Source organism: Mus caroli, unplaced genomic scaffold, assembly GCF_978045245.1.
Source record: "Mus caroli unplaced genomic scaffold, Mus_caroli_1 scaffold_17, whole genome shotgun sequence".
NCBI lineage: Eukaryota > Metazoa > Chordata > Mammalia > Rodentia > Muridae > Mus > Mus caroli.
The window spans coordinates 22,613,876-22,637,449 of NW_028227272.1; the positions used below are offsets into that span (position 1 = coordinate 22,613,876).

The following is a 23,574-nucleotide window of genomic DNA, read 5'->3' on the forward strand; positions in this document are numbered from 1 at the left end:
ACTTGAGCCTTTCTGTGTCCTTGTTGCTCATGCTCTTGTCCTCCCCCACCTTTTCCCCTCCCCCTTGCCTCTGTCTTCCTCCTACAACTCCTGCCACTCATCTCTCTCCTCCTTTGAGGTTTGTATTTGAGTAGTTTCCATAACTATAATTATTGAATGATCACGAGGAGCATGGGATTTCTTTTTTTCTTAACATCTGCTCTATTTTGCTCATCAAAGAAGGAGAGAACCTTCCACAGAACCCACTAGACTCCGCACAAGTGCCACATGTGCTTTTACTTCAATAAAATTCTTGGAATTTTATTGTCATGGGTGCTGTCATGGGTCCAAAGAATTTCAGTTCTCTAGTCATAGATCTTATTTTTCTGGTTTATCATATTACATGTATCTATTCTCCACTTTAGTACATAAAATTCACTTTGTCCCTTAAAGAAAAATTATCTACACTGGCACTCTAGGTCCCAGCACACTTCTGTAAAAGAAGTAGTTTCTATCATACTATCTGTCTTAGTCAGGGTTTCTATTCTTGCACAAACATCATGACCAAGAAGCAAGTTGGGGAGGAAAGGGTTTATTTAGCTTACACTTCCACATTGCTGTTCATCACCAAGGAAGTCAGGACTGGAACTCAAGCAGGTCAGGAAGCAGGAGCTGATGCAGAGGCCATGGAGGGGTGTTCTTACTGGCTTGCTTCCCGATGGCTTGCTCAGCCTGCTCTCTTATAGAATTAAGATTACCAGCCCAGAGATGGCACCACCCACAATGGAACCTCCCCCCTTGATCACTAATTGAGAAAATGCCTTACAGCTGGATCTCTTGGAGGCATTTCCCTGCTACACACACTCCAGTGAAGTTTGCTTGGCAGGCCGAGAAGCCTGGAAGCACTTACGAGGCAAAGAGTTTCATAGAAACTCACCTCCTAGAGCTTTGGCATTCTCATTAACCCGTATACTCATACCCTATCCCCGAGTTAGTCTGGTGTATGGATCCATGTGCTCTCTTTTAGTATTATTTTATTATAAGTGCCTTTTAAGATTGAATTCTGATATAGTTAAGTCTCCCACCAGTGTTCCAATGTGCCAGAAGCCGAGGAGCTTGGAATCCAGTAGAAATGCAGTAAGGAAGTTACCTATTCAGTAACTAAATAAGCATTACAAAAGACAGAGCCAAAGCAGCTCAAGGCTGTTTTGCAGAGTGTTTACCATGAAAGAGTCAGGGAATCCCACTGAGATAGAAATCTTCAGTACAGGCTACATTGCAGATTAGAAGCAAGTTGGTGAATTCTTCTGACAAATGGAGATTCTCCACAGATACTTAAAAGTTACAAGAAGTTATCAGGGCCCAGGAAAGAGGGGGGTTGTGGTATTGCAGTATTCATGAGAAGGTCTGCTAAAGTAGAACCCCTGGTGATGGGTTTAACAATAGACTAGCTTTATACCTGGCTCACTTCTTAGTGGCAGCAGCCTGGTCCCCATCTTCTTTTGATGTATACATCTCTTTTGTTTTATGTAACTTGGTGGATTGTATCTTGTCTGGTTTCTTGCTATTCTGCTGTATAAAAAGTTTGATGCTCAACCTGACGAAATACATTCAGATTCTACACAACCTCTTGTGTGCGTCTGTCTGTCATTCCCACCAACTCCTTGCCCATCTGCACCCAGAGACCCATCCACGCAGACAAAGGGACCCAGAGGGTCTACAACATTTCCCCAACTGAAGCTCCTTTCTCTGTGATAACTCCAGCTTGTGTCAAGTTGACACAAAACTAGCCAGTACATTGATCCCTTGTCAACCTGATACACAAACACATCACTAGTACGCCTCAACCCTTAGTTTCTTATTCATCCCCAAGATCTAAACAACTTTAAAAGTCCCACAGTCTTTACCTATTAAAAGTTCAATCCTTTAAAAATATCCAGTATCTTTTAAAATTCAAAGTACTTTAAAATTCAAAGCCTCTTAACTGTGGGCTTCACTAAAAAACTTCCTTCAAGAGGGAAAAATATCAGGGCACAGTCACAATCAAAAGCAAAAATCAATCTCCAACAGTCCAATGTCTGGGATCCAACTCATGATCTTCTGGGCTCCTCCAAGGGCTTGGGTCACTTCTCCAGCTATGCCCTTTGTAGCACACACTTTGTCTTCCAGGTTCCAGCCGCTTGTACTCCACTGCTGCTGCTGTTCTTGGTAGTCATCTCATAGTACTGGCATCTCTAAAATGCTGCTGTCTTCCACTGTAACTTGGCTTCAACAATAACCTCTCATAGGCTCTCTTCATGGTGCCAAGCCTCAACTCCTTTGCATGACCCCTTCAGTCCTGGGCCATCAATTGCAACTGAGGCTGCACCTTCACAGTGCCGAGCCTTGGCTGCTCTGTGTGACCCCTTCATGCCTTCAAACTAGTACCACCTGGGTAACTCTTACATATTACTAAGTCCAGGCACAGCACAAGATACAACCTTGGCTATCTCTGGAACACAGCCTCTGTGCTCTCAGAAAACACTTCCCAGAAGATGTCACCTCAATGTTGTTGGTCTCTTCTTAATCACTGACAATTTCTTAGCTCCAGCTAACCAACATCAATAGTCCCAGCAATGCAAAGGTTTTGCTTTAGTAGTTCTGGTATCTTGTTAATCACAGCCCATTCTTCAGCCTCAGCTAACCAGAACCGTAGAATAATCAAACTCCAGAATAGCAATGGCCCTGAAAAGAGTCTTTAATTTTCCCTCTGAAATTTCACAAGCCAGGCCTCCATATTCTGTACTGTTCTCAACATTATCTTCCAAGCTCCTATACCACATCTGACAGAGCTCTTAACACCGAATGGATCTTCTAGCCCAAAGTTCCAATGTCCTCCCACAGTCCTCCCTAAAATATTCTCAGGTTGTCACAGGAATACCCCACTATGCTGGTACCAATTTGTCTTAGTCAGGGTTTCTATTCCTGCACAAACATCATGACCAAGAAGCAAGTTGGGGAGGAAAGGGTTTATTCAGCTTACACTTCCACATTGCTATTCACCACCAAGGAAGTCAGGACTGGAACTCAAGCAGATCAGGAAGTCGGAGCTGATGCAGAACCATGGAGGGATGTTCCTTACTGGCTTGCTTCCCCTGGCTTGCTCAGCCTGCTCTCTTATAGAATTAAGACTAGCAGCCCAGAGATGGCACCACCCACAATGGGACACCCCCCCCCCCTGATCACTCATTGAGAAAATGCCTTACAGCTGAATCTCGTAGAGGCATTTCCCCAACTGAAGCTCCTTTCTCTGTGATAACTCCAGCTTATGTCAAGTTGACACAAACCTAGCCAGTACATTAACCATTAGAAAAAAAAATAACACAAGTAAGAGTTGTTTTGCTTTCAATGATCAACCCCCAACATTAGCACTAGTCTAACATCTATTGATAACTCATCTCAAGAGCCTGGCAGCTGAATAATAGGGTAGCAGAACACTGGAAAGAGACAAGCCCACTTTCCTCCAAAAAAGAATTCCTAATAAACCTGGGTGATGTCACACAGTTCAGGGAAGAGATCTCTACCTCCCTGGGCTGTCCTTGGATGTCATTTTACCTCTCTGAGTTTCTACTTCTTCATCTGTAAAATAATGAATGAAAACTGAGGCCTAAATGTCAAGGTGGGGAGAGGAATTAGAACGAAGAGCATAATGTTTAGAATTGAGGCCTTTACTAAGTTCAATCTCCTCTTTAGCTCTGTTGATCTAGATGTTGTCTGTCCATTCTGAGTCCCTCATTCTTCTTCTCTCCCTTCCTCATCTAAATTCTTACATAACCAATACATCTGAAGGTCTTGTTGGAACAAATTATAAAATAAAATGATGTCTGGCTAAGAAGAAGTTCTGGTGAATTAGGGAGAAATTTGTGACTCTTTAAACTTTGTTTAGAGACTTAGCTGAAGATGATGTCTTGACATTCCCATCTCAAGCTGCAAGTGCTAAGGGCCAAAATCCTAATAGTATGTTGGGACTGTTTGAGCTGATTGAATGGTAGGCGGTGAGATTAAGTACAATACGTAATTATGTTACCCGATTAGGGGGAAAATCAGGAGGAAAGTGAGAAAATGTCCTGCCATCATTATAGTGTTTAAAACTGCAAAATATTCATAACAAGTCTCAAGAGATTCTCCAATTTTCCTTGGAAGTAAATAAGCCCAGGTTTTACACACAGTTACCTAAGACTCAAAGAGGAGCACATCCTGAGCCACTCAAGAGGGAAATGGAAAGCCCTTTCTCATCTGCACATCTTTGTGGTCCCATTTCCTGTTTGCTCAGTCATGAGATGACCATACACAGAGAAGGGCTTTTCCCAGAGACTTTCCCTTATACTCTTAAGCTTTCCCTTCAGCGGGATAGATGCATTTTGAATTATGAGCCTAAACCCTTTCTGTTGCTGTTGTCAAAGTAACTCAGAAACAGGAAAAGTAACTCATATCTCACTCTGTAAAAATGTACAAGGTTGACATCATTGGGCACAGTGTTCTCATGCACCTTTTATATGTTGCAAACAGGCTCCATCACTTCTGGATATTTTTCTTGAATACCTAATATATGATATCTTGAGAATAAGAGTCTGAGATGCTGATTCACCTCACAACCAAGGAAGGCACTGAAGAATGGCATGTGTCATCATGCCTTCTTAGACTATAGCAGAAATAAGGGCAGTAGTTACTGTAAGACCTAGTGACATTTACAGAGTCTGAAGTACATTTCATGTTTTTCTTAAAACTTTGTATCAAATGTGAAAGTCTTGTGGTGTTCTCTGCTCTCAGAAGAGTGAGACAGGAGGATCATAAGCTCTTGTCCATTGAGACCCTGTACTACCCATCTGAGAGCAACAATTACACTAACAAAGTTCCAAAACAAATGACAAAAACCATTTAAGACAAGAAGAAAATGCTCCCTCAAATCTATTGTGGTAAATGGATCAAGAGGATTCAGGAACTTTTTGTAAGTCAAAACCATTTCAAAGATTTTTGAAAGCTTATTTTTGAGAGGTTAACTGGACACACAATGTGTATTTGTAAGATAGTATCCATTGTGACTTCTCTGTTGCTACAAATAATCAATCCTCTAATTATGAGAATTAAAAAATGTGGTTTACTACAGTAAAATGACTAAGAAGGCCTTTCGAAAACAAGCATGGAATAGTTAAAAATGATAATCTGTTGCTAGAATACAGAGCTATTTTCTACCACAAAGGTCAAAAGTAGCATGACATGTCTATGACTATAAAATGCCTATATATATATAGGGTATATGAATATATATATTTCATATACCCTTTGTCAAAATTCAAGAGAAAATGCCATTGGATACCAACAGCTACTTCAGGAGCACATGGTTTCCACCTTGGATATATGGTTCCTAGGGCAAGTACAATGTATATTTGATATCACAGCCTCACAAAACTCATAAAATGTTTGGTAGCACTTATTGTATGGTTAGCAAATATAACTCAGAGCTTCGTCTTGCTTCAAAGATAACGTAAATACATTTGGTGCTTAGATAAAAAGAGGATCTCAACTTGTTCAATACATAAAATTCTTGGGTTATGATATCAATGATAATCACTTTACCTATTAAAGGAAACCACTTATGAAGGTGATCAGATCTTAGTTATTGACTAGAACAGAGTTTATAATGTGCTGTTTCTGTGTGGGGGGCGTATATATATGTCCCTTAGTTATGGATCAAGGGGAATCTCTTATGAGCCTCTTGGCAATCTTAGGGTTGGACATAATAGAATAGCATAAGGCTGAAATGGTTTGAGAACTGGCTAGAGTCTTCAGCTCACTGCCTACATACTCCACTTGAGTAACAGAAAGGTGTTTTCCGTGTGGAATCTTGAGCACATGATAAACTGGGATTTCTGATCCCAGACTATCTCCTTCAATCAGAAAGAGAGTGGGGCATGACCACAACCAGATTAGAATACAATGGATCCTAATTTGACCAAACATACTGACTTAAAATTTGTATATATTTATAGCTTAGCTGTTCAGTGAATTCGATTTAGTTCATTTTGTTCCCTATTTCCAAAGAAATTTAATACAACAGTGACTTAGATACATTATCAATTATCACCATAAATTTTTGTCCCTGAGTTGTTTTATACTATTTATTCAGACTTTAAGGTATGGTGTAACCAAAATTGTTCCAATTCATTACTAAACCCCAAGCCTTCATTAACCTGGCATATTAGAATATCTTTACCTAAAAACACAGTTGTAGCATAGCTATAATAAAAGAAAAAGGGCAACTCCCACTTGAAGGGTCCTTATCTATAACTTTCTTCAGAGTGCCTCTCTTCTCCTAAGCCTCATGCTTAAGGTTATATTAAAATACCTTTAATAAAATCTCTAACTTGAATCAAAATGTGTGTTTTAAAGACATCCTAAATTTTCTGCTTCTTGGTCTGTTGAATAGTTTTCCTTCTGAGGCTTTCAACATCCATATAAATTTATTCATGCATTTCTTTGTATTTGATGGTAGGCAAGCACTCTATAGCTGAACAACCCTTAGCCCAGGAAGTAGTCATTGGAGGCAAATGCATGAGAAACTCTAGTTCAGGGAACAGGCATGGTATTTTCAGGTAACTACTTCTTTTTCCTTTGCTCCTTTTTTATATTATCTCATTGAGATATTGCTAGGATGGTTGATACCTCTGAGATTATATTTTCTGATTTAATAACTGCAGAAAAAAATCTCTGACAAAAGCCCTAGCTGTAAATGAGAAGTCACAGTGTTCTACATTGTCATTATTGCTTTTAAACTCCCTTAGGATGTCTTTCCTTACATAAATGGCAAATAACTTTCATGTAGCATGAGGAAAATAGCTACTCAAGTGTACCTAATTAAATGCCTTTCCCTTTTGGGAAATGGTAATATTTAATATCTTGGCAGCGTAATAAAGCACAATAAGCCACTCAAGTTATAACGTCACCAATAGGATGAGCATGCTTTGGGTACCTAATTCTTCCAAACTGAAAAATCTTTTATTTGCCCATGCAACAGAAAAGACAGGTCTCAGAAAGTATGTAAAACTAACAAAGTTAAGAAATAATTGAAAATTACAAGAATTATGAAGCTCTTGGAACTTCAATGATTTACATGGCTAGTCCTCAAGGCTATACAAATAGTAACAAACTACGGATGGGAAGAGACTCTGCTTGACCAAGCTGCCTACATACAAGTTGCGTATGCCCTGCCTACACATTATATAGGATGCCCCCACCCATCCACGCAACTCAAATGAGCGCTCAACAAAGTAGAGTGACTTTATCTCAACTTCCATTGAGACCTTCAGACTCCTTTAAGTGACCCCAATAAACTCATTGGTTCACTAAGTCAGAGTTGTACAACATCATTTATTGTTCTGCCTTACGTGTCCTATCTGGGATGAATAGATATTTGTTCATGCCTCCCCCAGAAATGTCACTAAATAGTGTGTCAATACCACCCACTAATGGCTTTTAACCATCTGTGTTCCTTTGGCATATATTACCCTGTGCTAATAGCACATGGGCAACTCTACCAGTGAAGGGTAACTGAGGACTTCCTTCCTTTGTCCTTTGTTTCATCCAGTGCAAGAAACCCAGTACAAAGGTTACATGTGAATGTACAGGTCTAACCTCCCTTGCTTGCCTTCATCTATGACTTTACTTCAGTGTCAGATTAGGAAGAAATAGCAGTTACTAGAATTTGACTTACAAAAGATGGGACACGGGGTCAGATATTGGGGTCAGCTCAGGTTTAGTCTAGTAATAGTAGCCCAGTACTGATCTTGATGAGCTAGAAGCACTCCAGGCCACATATGTTTTGGGGAAAGGGTAGGTCACACAGTGTCAGACACTGGAATGCCAGCTGCAGGAGAAAGGATGTGTCATCATCCACCTCCTCAGCCACTACCTACAGAAGGACAGACAATGTAACCCATTGACAAGGCAGATGAGGTCTTGTATGATTTGGATTGTTACCTAAATCCTATATCAAAGAGCTTTCTAACTGATCCTCCTACTCCCATTCCTGACTTATAAACAACCCAGCACCTTTACTTTCAAAATATATGAAGTGGATCCTGTCACACATCTGGTTAAAGCATTCCAAAACATTTCCACGAATCTTTGATTATGATCTTAGCCTGGTGTGTCCTGTCTCCTCAAGAAAGTCTTCCCAGTGTGCCTTCTTCCTTCAGTCACCTTGGCCCACGTGAACTTTCTGCTTTCAACCCACTAACCCAGCCCTGCCCTGCCTGACTCCACTCTCCCATCATGTTCTTTCTCCTACACGTCAGATGAATCCCTCTTTCTCATTCTCAAGTTCAGCTCTCTCTTGAGAAAGGCTAGAGAGGTGGCTCCGTGGTTAAGGGCTCTTCTAGAGGATGGGGATTCAGTTGCTAGCCCCTACTCAATAGGTCACAAGTGTGTCTGTAACTATCGGTCCTGGGGAGTTGACAGCATTTTCTGGCCTCTCTGGGTACCAGGCATGCATGTGGTACAGAGACAAAACACTAATACGCATAAAATAGAAATGAAAATAGAGTTATAAAAAGCACTTCCGAGCTATTTGATAAGAATTTCTCATGTCATTTTCTCCCTTCCCTCTCATTTCACATCATTTTTGTCTTCAGGTTCTGAGAATATTATGCTGATGTCATTGTATGTATTTACTTTGTCGCTGTCACTAAAATCTTCACATCTAATTTCTATTTTTATATATCTAGATTCTGGTTCCAGTCTCCCCTTTCTGCTTTCTGACTTAGTCATTGACAACATATTCATGTAATGGGTCACTGTCTGTCAGGACTCTGTTGATTTTGTTACTTTGGGGGAATGTTTTCTTCCTCACAAAGTTCACTATCCACAATTTCTAGAAGATGTTTTTGCTGGTGGATTGTCCAAATCAACCCTGAGATGTTGCAAGCTGCTGTTGGACATTTGACACATCCGTGTACATACTAAGGAAGCCCAGGCCTAGGCAAGTCTAACTTTCCAAGAAATAACAAACCGCTCCTGATAGCTGCAGTGGTCTGTGCCTGCAGCTGAGGCTGGTGTTCTAGGAGCTGGGGTGGGACTCAGAGACAGGCCTTCTTGTCATTCTAGTGAACAAATGTCATATGGTTTGTATCACATATGGATATGGCAGTGAACTAGGTGATGATCAGCATAAGTCAAGACCCCTTCAGTTCTGAGATGGCTCCAGATGAAACAACGTCAGTTTATAACTGCTTATGAATAATCAGAATAGGGGTGCTACTTCAACACCCCACCCCAACCTCAGAAAAGCTTATTTCTGATGCTTCTTTACCCCCAGGATAATCAATTTTTATTTTTTAGGGGTTTTGGGGTGTTTTTTGATGGTGGTGGTTTTTCTTTCTTGTTTGCTTTTTGAAACAGTGTCTTGCTTATCTCAGTTTAGCCTCAGACTCACTGTGTAGCTGAGGGTGACCTTAAGCATCTGGTTCTCCTGCCTCTACTTCCCAAGCACTGGGATGGCAGGCATGTACCACCACATTTCATTTATGAGGTATAGGAGATCAAACCCAGAGATTCATGTATACTCCATAAGCACTTTCCCATAATTTGAGCTTTGATTCCTATCCCGTCCTGTAGTTTAGATTATGATACCCAGTCACAGAGCAACAGGACAAAGAAAACAATCATTCCATTGAACTCTTCCCAAAATAAGTTAGGACAAGCACAAATCCCAAGGTAACTCCCTTCTAATATTTTCCTATTGAGCTACTCTCCAGATTCTCATGGTTACATCCTTACTGGAGCACATTTTCAAAACACTTTCAGATTATAAATCGGTGGCAGGGCACTTGCCTAACATATACAAAGTCCCAGTACTGATAAATAGATAAATATTAAAAGATAAATCTAGGAATGCCCAAATTGCTGCATATGTAGTTGGTCATCTTTGGTGGAAGGGTAGAGACAGTCTTTCTCCATATGTTTCACTTGACCTCAAGTGGAGAGTGGGAGAAGATTCCTGGTGATGTTGATTGGTTAGTGGACATATGGGTAACTGCCCAAACACTTGACTATGTTCTGGTCCTGCTAGACTCAGTAAATCTGGGTAAACTAGTTTACTTTTTGGTTGACTGATACTGTGGCATCATTATTCTTTGGAAGAACTAGAGTAGCTTCTGGTGATGTGCAGTTCTACACATAGGTTCACTTCACTGCTCCATAATCAACTTTCCAGTGTTACCACAAATTATTTAACCCAAAGACTATGTTTTGGCTTTTTTTTTTTCTGGTATATATGGTTTGGGCTTACTCTAGTGTATCAAGGTTTATATCTTGATTATTCCAGACAGGTTTTGTTTAGTTCCGTGCTGTTTCTCTTTCTACAGTGCACCTGAATCCTATTGTCACCCAGAATGTGTTAAATAGCCATGGGCTATGTTGTCTCCAGAACTCAGAACTGATGCTAGGTCTGTTTCCTTAACAGTGATAAGTAGTTCAAGGGTCTCTTTTCTTCTTCTTCAGAGGGCATATCCTACAAAGTCCTATCTCATGAATTTCTAAAGGTTTCACTATAGTTCCAGGTTATGAATTTCCCTAGGGCTTATCCTTTATACCACTGGTTCTCAACCCCATTGAAGATCGAACATCCCTTTCACAGGGGTCTTCTAAGACCATTGGAAAACACAGACACTTACATTATGATTTATAACAGTGGCAAAAATTACAGTTATGAAGTAGTAACAAAAATAATTTTATGGTTAGGTTCAGTACATCACAAAGAACTGTATTAAAGTGTCACAGGATCAGAAAGGTTAAGAACCACTCCTCTATTCTTTGAAGAATGTAGACCTATAGATGTCTTATCAAAAGTTCATGCATCAAAACCATCTATTGCTCATCATGGCTAATCAGCATGCTCTTGATGTGAAGTAACATCAATACACATGGTGTAACATCCTGTGGGCTAAATAAGCAACTCCTACATTTTAAATGTGCAATATAACAAAGAACAGAAAGAAGAGTTCATAGAACCCTCAGGTAAAACTATAAATAAGTTTTGTTACACGTCCCACGTGAGTGTTAATTAGTTATGATCCTCCTTTATTATAAGATTAAACAAAAGTACATTCCTCAAGCCAATGGCTCCATAAACCTGAAAACTTGTCTCTCTTCTCTGTCAAATAAAGAACAAAACACATACAAGCAAACAAAACAAAACAAAGAAAACAACTTCTCACAGAATTTGCACTCAGCTTAGGTATTATTAAATTGCTGAGTTAGGATGATAAAACCCTGTATATGGTCTCTGAGATCTATCTGATTTATTTGGAGGTCATATTGAGCCATCCAACAGAGACACAATAAGGGTGTCTCTATGCATCTGATCTACCCTTTTCAGCCATCATCACAGAGGAACTGACATCTACCATCATTAGAATATAGTAGTGCTTTTCAATTTCAACTCTAGAGGAATGAGAATGGGACAGATAATGCAGTTTCTGCATGGTCCTTTCCTGTATGAAGATCTTATTTTGAAAACCAAGATCCTAGTGTGGGTTTTACACTGCTAATTTTGTTATTCCAATAGAATATGCAGAAACTGGAAAAATGACCACTGGGTGGGCCTTCGGATACAATGAACTAGTTAGACTTTAGTCAACATTCTGTATATTGTCTTCAACTCAAACGGAAGTCCAGTCTCACCTTAGACCCTCTATATTAAATGTCATGCGTCAAGTAAAGCTACAAACAAGTATAATGACATAATTTGCATGATTCAGTACAAAAATGTAAAGAACCATGTTTAGAGATTTCATTTTAAGTATTTCAAGACATTGACTACAGAGCCAATATTATATATATATATATATATATATATATATATATATATATATATATATATATATATCTTTCTAAGAGTAGATCCCAGTTCATGCCCTATTGGAGGCTTCCAGTTGCAAACTATAACCTTAGTTAAAGCATTATGAGAGAGTTTGGGAAAAATATTTTTGTAACATGATTTTACTGTTCTCTGGTGTGAACTTGTAGATGAGAACATTGTTTTACAATGTCAAGCTAAAAATGCCTCCTATTGAATTTTTTTTTCTAGAGACCAATAGATTATAGGTATGGAACATGAGCTCTAGCCAAGAATGAATCAAGGAATTGGGTGTTTATATTTATTAAAAAATGCTCAGTCTCACACAGTCCACTCACTTCTGTCTGGCTTTACATGTTAAGATGCACTCTTTGTTGATAGCCATTTATCACGTCCTTAAAAATGACATGTCTTGACTGGACATTTCTCCAGTGGATCAAACCAATTAGCTGTACCTCTCACTTTTCTTGCTTGTCATTATTATATTTACAGCTTTCTGCTATCTGGCAGGCAAAGACCACCATTTGATCCTTACTGTTTGAGAGTAGAAGAGTGCCACTCCCATGGATAGATAGGAAGAAGCCCATCTCTGTCCCTGTCTCATATTATTGGGCCTGACTTAAAGGAAAGAGGTAATATTGAAAGTCATAGTGATACTGCAGCCCTACCTTCCACATTCCTGATGGTTTTAATTACCCACCTTCTGACCTCCTTCCTACGCTCATTGGATCTCTTGACTTCACAGATCAATATTGGCATGTTCGGTTCACCTGGTTTCTTTATTCCATCTTTTCTATCTTCTAGCAAAAGTCATGAAATACAGCTTTACTCAAAATTGTTCATTATCTCCTTTAGACTTCTATAGGTAAGTTACCTGAACAGTTGGCTTCGCCTGTACATGGCAGTCCTTAGCAGGGTGTTTAAGTCCATGAGAAAATGCATCCATGTCAGTGATTTGTTTATTTCTTATTTTTCCGCCCCTTCCACGAAGTACCCTCAGTATGCAACTTTGGGGATTTTTTTTTTTTGATCTTCAGCTGGTACATACTACTAACTACCAGCAACTCTTTAGGTTGCTTTGCCTCCCTTTATTATGACTGAACTCTCCCTCTCCCTCTCCCTCTCCCTCTCCCTCTCCCTCTCCCTCTCCCTCTCCCTCTCCCTCTCCCTCTCCCTCTCCCTCTCCCTCTCCCTCTCCCTCTCCCTCTCCCTCTCCCTCTCCCTCTCCCTCCCCCTCCCCCCTTTTGGAAGTTAACCTTAGGTAGGAGGCTGGGACCCAAAGAGAAAACAAAGGCAGTCATAATATGGGGTACCCATTGCTTCATGCAAAGATACTTCTATGGCATCCTTCAGCCCGAGGAAGTCTTAGCATCGACAAGGGTAGAGTGATCCTCCTTAACAATCTCTGAGAGGTAGGAGATTCTGAACAGACAAGTATCTGCACTGAACTCAAATGTTTCTGTGACTTTAACCACTAGGTTCTCAGGCTGCAGCTTTGTTTTGTTTGGTTTTGTAAAGAGGCTCTTGAATCTTCATAAGTGATGAAGAGACCATTTGTCTCACATACTCAACCTTTAACAAACACACAGTCTCTCTCTCTCTCTCTCTCTCTCTCTCTCTCTCTCTCTCTCTCTCTCTCTCTCTCTCTCTGGTGTTACTATAGCTTAGTAATAATCATACAACCTTGTTTTACTTGTGTCTGAATTTAGAACTTATGAGAGTCTACCTCTCCAATAAATATCTTCCCAGGCCAATGTCAGTGGAATATATAGCAATTATGCTCCCCACTACAACTAGATCTACATTCTATCTATATTCCGTATACCTCAAGAAATATCCTACATATTTTTTGAAACAGATACTTACCATGTAGCCCTTGCTGGCTTGGAATTTTCAGAGAGTCAGGAGACCAACATGATTGGACATTGGTGGTGGGTGGTCCATCTTCTTCGAACACAAGCTCAAGGCCTTAGACTACTACAACCACTTAAATGTCTTCAACTGAAAAGATGAAAAATAATTTAGAAGCCTTACTACTTAGCTTGGAGATCAAAATATCATACACTGCAAGACTGAAGAAAGAGGTAACTTGAGAAACAACCACAGCAGTGACTGGCCCAAGTTCTTCTAATCTCAGAGATGTTAATTGTCTTTTCAATATTCAGGATGAGCAAGAAGCAATTGCCTGCCTTCTTATTTTAGCTGTTAGATTTGAATATGGAGATAATGCTGGAAAACACAAGAAGTTAGTACCTGATAACAGAAGAAATACTAAAAATACAGGAAAAGTTACATAGCCATTGATCAACCAGGATGGAAATAATCTGGATTTTACATCTGGTGTAAGAAAATTCACAAGTTGGTTCAAGAAGCAGTTGCTAAGGGAAGTTGAACAAGAGAGGGATTCCCTGTTTCTTTAGACAATCATATTCTTGGCTTTGACATGGGGAGTGCAATTCTTAATGAACCTGTTCAAGTTCTGTGGTTTCTACATATGGAAGCTCTCAGAGAGCTACAAACAAAATGTAACGAAGCCATAATAGTCATCAGATAATTGTTGTTGATCCAAAGACCACAGACTGGAGGAAGTTGAAAGATAAACAAATCAGGGTTTCAGTTTCTAACCTGGCTAGGATGATGGGAACAGTGTATCCTGGCATGTGTTTGGAAATCAAATATCACATTTTAAGGAAGGAATAGGAGTAGATGTTCTAGAGACTTACCACCACTACTTATTCCCCCTTTAATAAAATGTGGAAAAAGCAGGAAGCATAAAATATAAAACAAAACAAAACACAAACAGAACAAGCAAGCAAACAAAGAAAACCAGAAGAAATTAGCAGAGTTATTCCTGTAAACAAGAGCCAATAAGGAGTCATTGCATGGACTATCCCTGTAAGGATTCCGAGAATCATTTCCATCCCACATAAGTGCTTTATCAGTCCTTCCACCTTCGTGTGTTTGAACAGTGTGCACAGCCCAATTTCAAAATCAGCAGAGTTAACATTCTTGACTCTCAGCCCAAATGTGGGTGCACACCATGAGCTCATGCCTTCATTTGGAGGCTGGTATTTGTGGGGCTTAGGGTGTTGTAGGATCTGTGGATCAGAAAAAGACATGTGCTAGCCCCATTTATGAGGACTCTAAGATGTAAAATGTATGTGGAAGCATTTGGAACCTGGCCAGGGGTATGGCAGTGTGGTGGTGATGTTAGCGAAGCAGCTGTACTTTGAGTTCAGATTCCGGTTCCATTACTATCTGGAGAAACAGAATAATTAACACACACTCCCCAGCTTCCCCCCTCCCACACACACACACACTTTTCAAATGGTGAAAATATCACCAGTGGTTCTTTTTTTTTTTAATATTTTTATTACATATTTTCCTCAATTACATTTCCAATGCTATCCCAAAAGTCCCCCATAGCGCCCCCCCCACTTCCCTACCCACCCATTCCCATTCTTTTGGCCCTGGCATTCCCCTATATTGGGGCATATAAAGTTTGCAAGTCCAATGGGCCTCTCTTTCCAGTGATGGCCGACTAGGCCATCTTTCGATACATATGCAGCTAGAGACAAGAGCTCCGGGGTTCTGGTTAGTACATCATGTTGTTCCAACAATAGGGTTGTAGATCCCTTTAGCTCCTTGGGTACTTTCTCTAGCTTCTCCATTGGGAGCCCTGTGATACATCCAATAGCTGACTGTGAACATCCACTCCTGTGTTTGCTAGGCCCTGGCATCGTCTCACAAGAGACAGCTATATTTGGGTCCTTTCAGCAAAATCTTGCTAGTGTATGCAATGGTGTCAGCGTTTAGAAGCTGATTATGGGATGGATTCCTGGATATGGCAGTCTCTAAATTGTCCATCCTTTCATCACAGCTACGAACTTTGTCTCTGTAACTCCTTCCCTGGGTGTTTTGTTCCCAATTCTAAGAAGGGGCAGGACCTGAGACTGCTTTGGTTGGGGAGGCAGAAATCCGGCCTGAGTAGGGCCACAAGCCTCTTCCAGTCAGAAAAGCACCGGGGTAGCTAGGGCACAGGGTCAGCTGACACTCGCCAGCTACCCACAACACCCACCACAGGATCTTAAGACTTCTGGTGAGTGGAACACAGCTTCTGCTCCAATCCAATTGTGCGCGGGACCTCAGACTGCATTAGTTAGGGAAGCAGAAAACCGGCCTGAGTAGGACCACAGGTCTCTTCCAGCTGGACCAGTACCGGGGTACCGCCAGCTACCCACGACCCCCGCCACAGGATTTTGAGACTGCTGGTGAGTGGAACACAGCTTCTGCTCCAATTTTTAAACAGTGACAACAACAACAACTAACCCCAGAGATTACCAGATGGCGAAAGGTAAACGTAATAATCTTACTAACAGAAACCAAGACCACTCACCATCATCAGAACCCAGCACTCCCACTTCGCCCAGTCCAGGGCACCCCAACACACCGGAAAAGCTAGACACGGATCTAAAAGCATATCTCCTGATGATGGTAGAGGACTTCAAGAAGGACTTTAATAACACACTTAAAGAAATACAAAGGAACACTGGTAAACAGGTAGAAGACAGTAAAGAGGAAGCACAAAAATCCCTTAAAGAATTGCAGGAGAACACTGCTAAAGAGTTACAAATCCTTAAAGAAAAACAGGATAACATAATCAAACAGGTAGAAGTCCTTAATGAAAAACAGGAAAACACATCCAAACAGATGATGGAAATGAACAAAACCATACTAGACCTAAAAAGGGAAGTAGACACAATAAAGAAAACCCAAAATGAGGCAACACTGGAGATAGAAACCCTAGGAAAGAAATCTGGAACCATAGATACCAGCATCAGCAACAGAATACAAGAGATGGAAGAGAGAATCTCAGGTGCAGAAGACACCAGTGGTTCTTAGCATTCCCTTAAATAGGCAGTGAACATAAAGTATTTAGTAAACTACACTGGGTTTGTTTACCTTTATGTTGCAAGTATAGAAGGACAGGGTATACTATCAAGAATATTTTTCGTGGGCATTTAAGTAATACTATTTTCCAGAATAGATGGTCTCGAGTCTGGGTCGATTATAGGCCAGGATGACTAGTGATGATTAGAGGATATGATTTTGAGATTGATTTCTACTCTGATTCTTGGTTTTCTCAAGTGACACAGAGTTCATGTTCCCACTTGTCTCTGCTTCAACTTCGATAAAACATCACAAGGCTGAAATAAGCCAACATCCTAGAGGGTGTCCTAGAAAATGTAAACTACCATAGAAAGTTTTATCATTTTTTTAAATTTATTTTTTATTAGGTATTTTCCTTGTTTACATTTTCAATGCTATCCCAAAAGTCCCCCTTACCCACCCCCCAATCCCCGACCCACCCACTCCCCCTTTTTGGCCCTGGGGTTCCCCTGTACTGGGGCATATAAAGTTTGCAAGTCCAATGGGCCTCTCTTTGCAGTGATGGCCGACTAGGCCATCTTTTGATACATATGCAGCTAGAGACAAGAGATCCGGGGTACTGGTTAGTTCATATTGTTGTTCCACCTATAGTATTGCAGTTCCCTTTAGCTCCTTGGGTAATTTCTCTAGCTCCTCCATTGGGGGCCGTGTGATCCATCCAATAGCTGAGTGTGATCATCCACTTCTGTGTTTGCTAGGCCCCCGACATAGTCTCACAAGAGACAGCTATATCTGGGTCCTTTCAGCAAAAACTTGCTCGTATATGCAATGGTGTCAGAGTTTGGAAGCTGATTATGGGATGGATCCCTGCATATGGCAATCAATAGATGGTCCATCATTTCGTCACAGCTCCAAATTTTGTCTCTGTAACTTTTTCCATGGGTGTTTTGTTCCCATTTCTAAGAAGGGGCAAAGTGTCCACACTTTGGTCTTCATTCTTCTTGAATTTCATGCGTTTACCAAATTGTATCTTATATCTTGGGTATCCTAAGTTTCTGGGCTAATATCCACTTATCAGTGAGTACATATTGTGCGAGTTCCTTTGTGATTGGGTTACCTCACTCAGGATGATGCCCTCCAGGTCCATCCATTTGGCTAGGAATTTCATAAATTCATTCTTTTTAATAGCTGAGTAGTACTCCATTGTGTAAATGTACCACATTTTCTGTATCCATTCCTCTGTTGAGGGGCATCTGGGTTCTTTCCAGCTTCTGGCTATTATAAATAAGGCTGCTATGAACATAGTGGAAGATGTGTCCTTCTTACCGGTTGGAACATCTTCTGGATATATGCCCAGCAGAGGTATTGCGGGATCCTCCGGTAGTACTATGTCCAATTTTCTGAGGAACCGCCAGACTGATTTCCAGAGTGGTTGTACAAGCTTGCAATCCCACCAACAATGGAGGAGTGTTCCTCTTTCTCCACATCCTCGCCAGCATCTGCTGTCACCTGAATTTTTTATCTTAGCCATTCTGACTGGAGTGAAGTGGAATCTCAGGGTTGTTTTGATTTGCATTTCCCTGATGATTAAGGATGTTGAACATTTTTTCAGGTGCTTCTCAGCCATTCGGTATTCCTCAGGTGAGAATTCTTTGTTCAGCTCTTAGCCCCATTTTTTAATGGGGTTATTTGATTTTCTGGAGTCCACCTTCTTGAGTTCTTTATATATATTGGATATTAGTCCCCTATCCGATTTGGGATAGGTAAAGATCCTTTCCCAATCTGTTGGTGGTCTTTTTGTCTTATTGACGGTGTCTTTTGCCTTGTAGAAGCTTTGCAATTTTATGAGGTCCCATTTATCGATTCTCGATCTTACAGCACAAGCCATTGCTGTTCTATTCAGGAATTTTTCCCCTGTACCCATATCTTCGAGGCTTTTCCCTACTTTATCCTCTATAAGTTTCAGTGTCTCTGGTTTTATGTGGAGTTCCTTGATCCACTTAGATTTCACCTTAGTACAAGGAGATAGAAATGGATCAATTTGCATTTTTCTACATGATAACTGACAGTTGTGCCAGCACCATTTGTTGAAAATGCTGTCTTTTTTCTACTGGATGGTTTTAGCTCCCTTGTCAAAGATCAAGTGACCATAGGTGTGTGGGTTCATCTCTGGGTCTTCAATTTTGTTCCACTGTCTACTTGTCTGTCACTATACCAATACCATGCAGTTTTTATCACAATTGCTCTGTAGTACAGCTTTAGGTCCAGCATGGTGATTCCACCAGAGGTTCTTTTATCCTTGAGAAGAGTTTTTGCTATCCTAGGTTTTTTGTTATTCCAGATGAATCTGCTGATTGCCCTTTCTAATTCGTTGAAGAATTCAGTTGGAATTTTGATGGGGATTGCATTGAATCTGTAGATTGCTTTTGGCAAGATAGCCATTTTTACAATGTTGATCCTGCCAATCCATGGGCATGGGAGATCTTTCCATCTTCTGAGATCTTCTTTAATTTCTTTCTTCAGAGACTTGAAGTTCTTATCATAGAGATCTTTCACTTCCTTAGTTATAGTCACGGCAAGGTATTTTATATTATTTGTGACTATTGAGAAGGGTGTTGTTTCCCTAATTTCTTTCTCAGCCTGTTTATCCTTTGTGTAGAGAAAGGCCATTGACTTGTTTGAGTTAATTTTATATCCAGCTACTTCATTGAAGCTGTTTATCAGGCTTAGGAGTTCTCTGGTGGAATTTTTAGGGTCACTTATATATACTATCATATCATCTGCAAAAAGTGATATTTTGACTTCATCTTTTCCAATTTGTATCCCTTTGATCTCCTTTTGTTGTCTAATTGCTCTGGCTAGGACTTCAAGTACAATGTTGAATAGGTAGGGCGAGAGTGGACAGCCTTGTCTAGTCCCTGATTTTAGTGGGATTGTTTCCAGCTTCTCACCATTTACTTTGATGTTGGCTACTGGTTTGCTGTAGATTGCTTTTATCATGTTTAGGTATGGGCCTTGAATTCCTGATCTTTCCAAGACTTTTATCATGAATGGGTGTTGGATTTTGTCAAATGCTTTCTCAGCATCTAAGGAGATGATCATGTGGTTTTTGTCTTTGAGTTTGTTTATATACTGGATTACGTTGATGGATTTCCGTATATTGAACCATCCCTGCATCCCTGGGATGAAACCTACTTGGTCAGGATGGAGGATTGTTTTAATGTTCCCACTTGTCTCTGCTTCAACTTCGATAAAACATCACAAGGCTGAAATAAGCCAACATCCTAGAGGGTGTCCTAGAAAATGTAAACTACCATAGAAAGTTTTATCATTTTAAAATTATTCTGCTTTCTGGAGATTTTTTGTCTCCTTATGATACTTATCTCTAAATTCCTTTAAACTTTGAATACAAGTAATTTTCAAAAATAGGAATTTAGAAATGTTTCTTGTCCTTTGTTTATTTTTATTTATTTATTTTATTTACTTACATTCCAAATGTTTCTCTGCACCCCAGTCCCTACTGCCAACCTTCATTTTTTTTTTAACTTTTTAAAAACTTTTTATTAGATATTTTCTTTATTTACATTTGAAATGCTATTCCTTTCCTAGTTTCCCCTCCGAAAATCCCCTATCCTCTCTCCCCTCCCCCTGCTCCTTAACCCACCCACTCCTGCTTCCTGTCCCAGGCATTCCCCTATACTGGGGCATAGAACCTTCATAGGACCAAGGACTTCTCCTCCCATTGATGATGGACTAGGCCATCCTCAGCTACATATGCAGCTAGAGCCATGAGTCTCTCCTTGTGTTTTCTTTGATTGGTGGTTTAGTCCCAGTGAGCTCTGGGGTTACTAGTTAGTTCATATTGTTGTTCCTCCTAGGGGGCTGCAAATACTCCCAACCTTCTTATCCCATCCTCCTCCCCTTTGCTTCTGAGAGGCTGCCCTTCCCTACCCCCATCTGTCTTCTCTAGGCCATCAAGTCTCTATAGGATTAGGTAAATTCTCTCCCACTGGGGCCAGTCTGCTATATATGTGGAGGGGAGGTGGCTCTAAGACCAGCCCCTATATGCTCTTTTGTTCCTGTATTAGTCTCTGGAAGCTCCCCAGAGTCCAGTTTAATTGACATTGTTAGTCTTCCTATGGGGTTGACATCCCCTTCAGCTCCTTCAATCCTTCCCCTAACTCTTCCATGGGGGGTCCCAATCTTAGTTCAATGGCTGGCTGTAAGTATGTATATCTGTCTCAGTCTGCTGCTGGTGAAGCTTCTCAGAGGATAGCCATGCTAGGCTCCTGTCTGTAAGCACAACATAGCGTCAGTAACAGTGTCAGGGGTTGGTGCCCACCTGTGGGATAGGTCCCAAGTGGCCTGGTCACTGGTGGGCCATTCCTTCAGTCTTTGCTCCATTTTTGTCCTTGCACTTCTTTTACACAGAAGTAATTCTAGGTCAAAAAATTTGAAGGTAAGTCGGTGTCCCGATTCCTCTACTGGGGGTCCTGTCTAACTGCTGGAGGGAGCTATTCAGGTTCCATCTCTGCACTGTTGGGCATTGCGATTAAAGTCATTGAGCTCTGGGAGCCTCTCACATCCCAGGTCTCTAGGAGTTTCTAGAGGTTCCCCTGACCTCCAAATCCTAAGCCCTGGCAGCTTCATTTTTCCATTCATTCTGGACCTCTGGCCTTCTTACCTGTCTGCCCCATATCTGATCCTGCCCCCCTTTCTCCTGCCCCTCTCCTCTCGCACTCACATCCTTCCCTTGATTATTTCCCCCCTTTTAAGTGGGATTGAAACATCCTTATATGAGCTTTTTTTCTTGTTTAACTTTTTATGGTTTGTGGGTTGTATCCTGGGTATTCTGTTTTTTTTGGCTAATATCCACTTATCAGTGAGTACATACCATGCATGCCCTTTTGGGTCTGGGTTATGTCACTCAGGATGACACTTTCTAATTCCACCCATTTGCCTACAGAAATCAGTATGTCCTCATTTTTAATAGCTAAATAGTATTCCATCATGTAAATGAACCACCTTTACTGTATCCATTTTTCAGTTGAGGGCCATCAGGGTTGCTTCCAGTTTCCAGCTATTATAAATAAGGCTCCTATGAACATAGTGGAGCACACATCCTTGTGGTAGGTGAACTATATTTTGAGTATATGTCCAGGAGCGGTATGGCAAAGGTCTTCATGTAGAACTATTTCCAGTTTTGTGAGGAACCACCAGATTGATTTTCAGAGTGATCATAGCAGTTAGCAATCCCACCAGCAAAGGAGAAGTGTTCTTTCTCTGCATCCTCGCCAGCATGTGTTGTCACTCGAGTTTTATTTTATATTTTAGCCATTCTGATTGGTGTAAGGTGTAATCTCTGGGTTGTTTTGATTTACATTTCCCTGATGACTAAGCATGTTTGAGATTCCTCTGTTGAGAATTCTGTTTATCTCTGTATCTCATTTTATAATTGGGTCCTTTGCTTTGCTGGAGTCTAACTTCTTGAGTTCTTTATATATTTTGGATACTAGCCTTCTATCAGATGCAAGGCTAGTGAAGATCTTTTTCCAATCTGTACGTTGATGTTTGGTCCTACTGACTATGTCCTTTGCCTTCCAGAAGTTTTCCAGTTTCAAGAGGTCCTTTTTATCAATTTTTTTATCTTCGAACCTCAGTTGTTGGTGTTCTGTTCAAGACTTGTCCTTTTTTGACAGTTATCTCTATAGATACATACTGTTTTTCAGGACTCCATATACTAGAGACATAATATTGCCACAGGCTTTGTAATACTCAAATCTTAGCTCATACCTATCTTTCTCCTGGGCAGAAATACTAGCCTTTATGATTCCACCCAAGAACGATACTGAAGCAACAGGTACAAATGAATGTCTATCTGGAGTGAGGACCTGCTCCAGTGGTCTCTTGGTTTCACAAAGACAATTAACAAATCTGCATTCTCTTCCTACCAACAGCTGAGCTTCATGGATGCTAGCAAACACCTTCTTACCTCATAAGTACTAATCAGGCACCATTTGCCCCAGACCAAAATCCCAGCAGGCAAATTGGCCATCATTCACTCAGAGGGCTGTGCCACAGCTAGTCCTCCTTATTCACTCACTTTTAATGACTTATTGATTTTTAATTCATGTGCATTCCTATTTTGCCTATATGTATGTGTGTATGTGGGTACTGGATCTCTTAGAACTGGAGCTACAGACAATTGTGAGCTATCATATGGATGGTAGAACTGAATCTTCCAGAAGAGCACCCAAGGGATCTTAATCACTTCACTGAGCCATTTCTGTCTGGCCCTTTTCAGTTTTTCTTTTTCCTTCATGAACATTTATTAGAAAATACATTGCAAGGGAGATATAACACAAATGCAGTGACAAAGACAGGAGCACTACAATATGTGGATAGTTTACCTATATATAAATGGGCCATGGAGGACACCAATGTATAAAGATAATACGTTCCATTCCTTTGACTTCAAAGCTTAAGCTATATAAAGGAAAAGAAAGTCATTCTCCAGTGCTCTGGGAAGCACTTAGAGACAAGGGTTGGCTCTTAGTGATCTGGCTGCTCTTAGCAGCTCCCAACACACTGATGCACACATAGAGGAGACCCTCAAGAAATATTTATCCTGGTGGTATGAACTGGCTGTTAAATAAATGAGCACCCAATCTGAGGGAGGCACATAAGAACCCCACTGAAATTCATGTCATATCATGACATCATCCATGGTTAGTGATATACAGTGAGCAAACTGATAAGCACTAGAAACTAGATTAGATTCAGAAACTAGAAGTTCAGCTCCTTAGGGTAGG

General features: G+C 40.6%; 1 pseudogene; it reads left to right on the forward strand.

Moving 5' to 3' along the window:
* LOC110312049 (tRNA-splicing ligase complex subunit RTRAF pseudogene) overlaps nucleotides 1–14,426 on the forward strand; it is a 134,982-nt pseudogene extending 120,556 nt beyond the window's left edge.
* The last annotated feature ends 9,148 nt before the right edge of the window (nucleotides 14,427–23,574 follow it).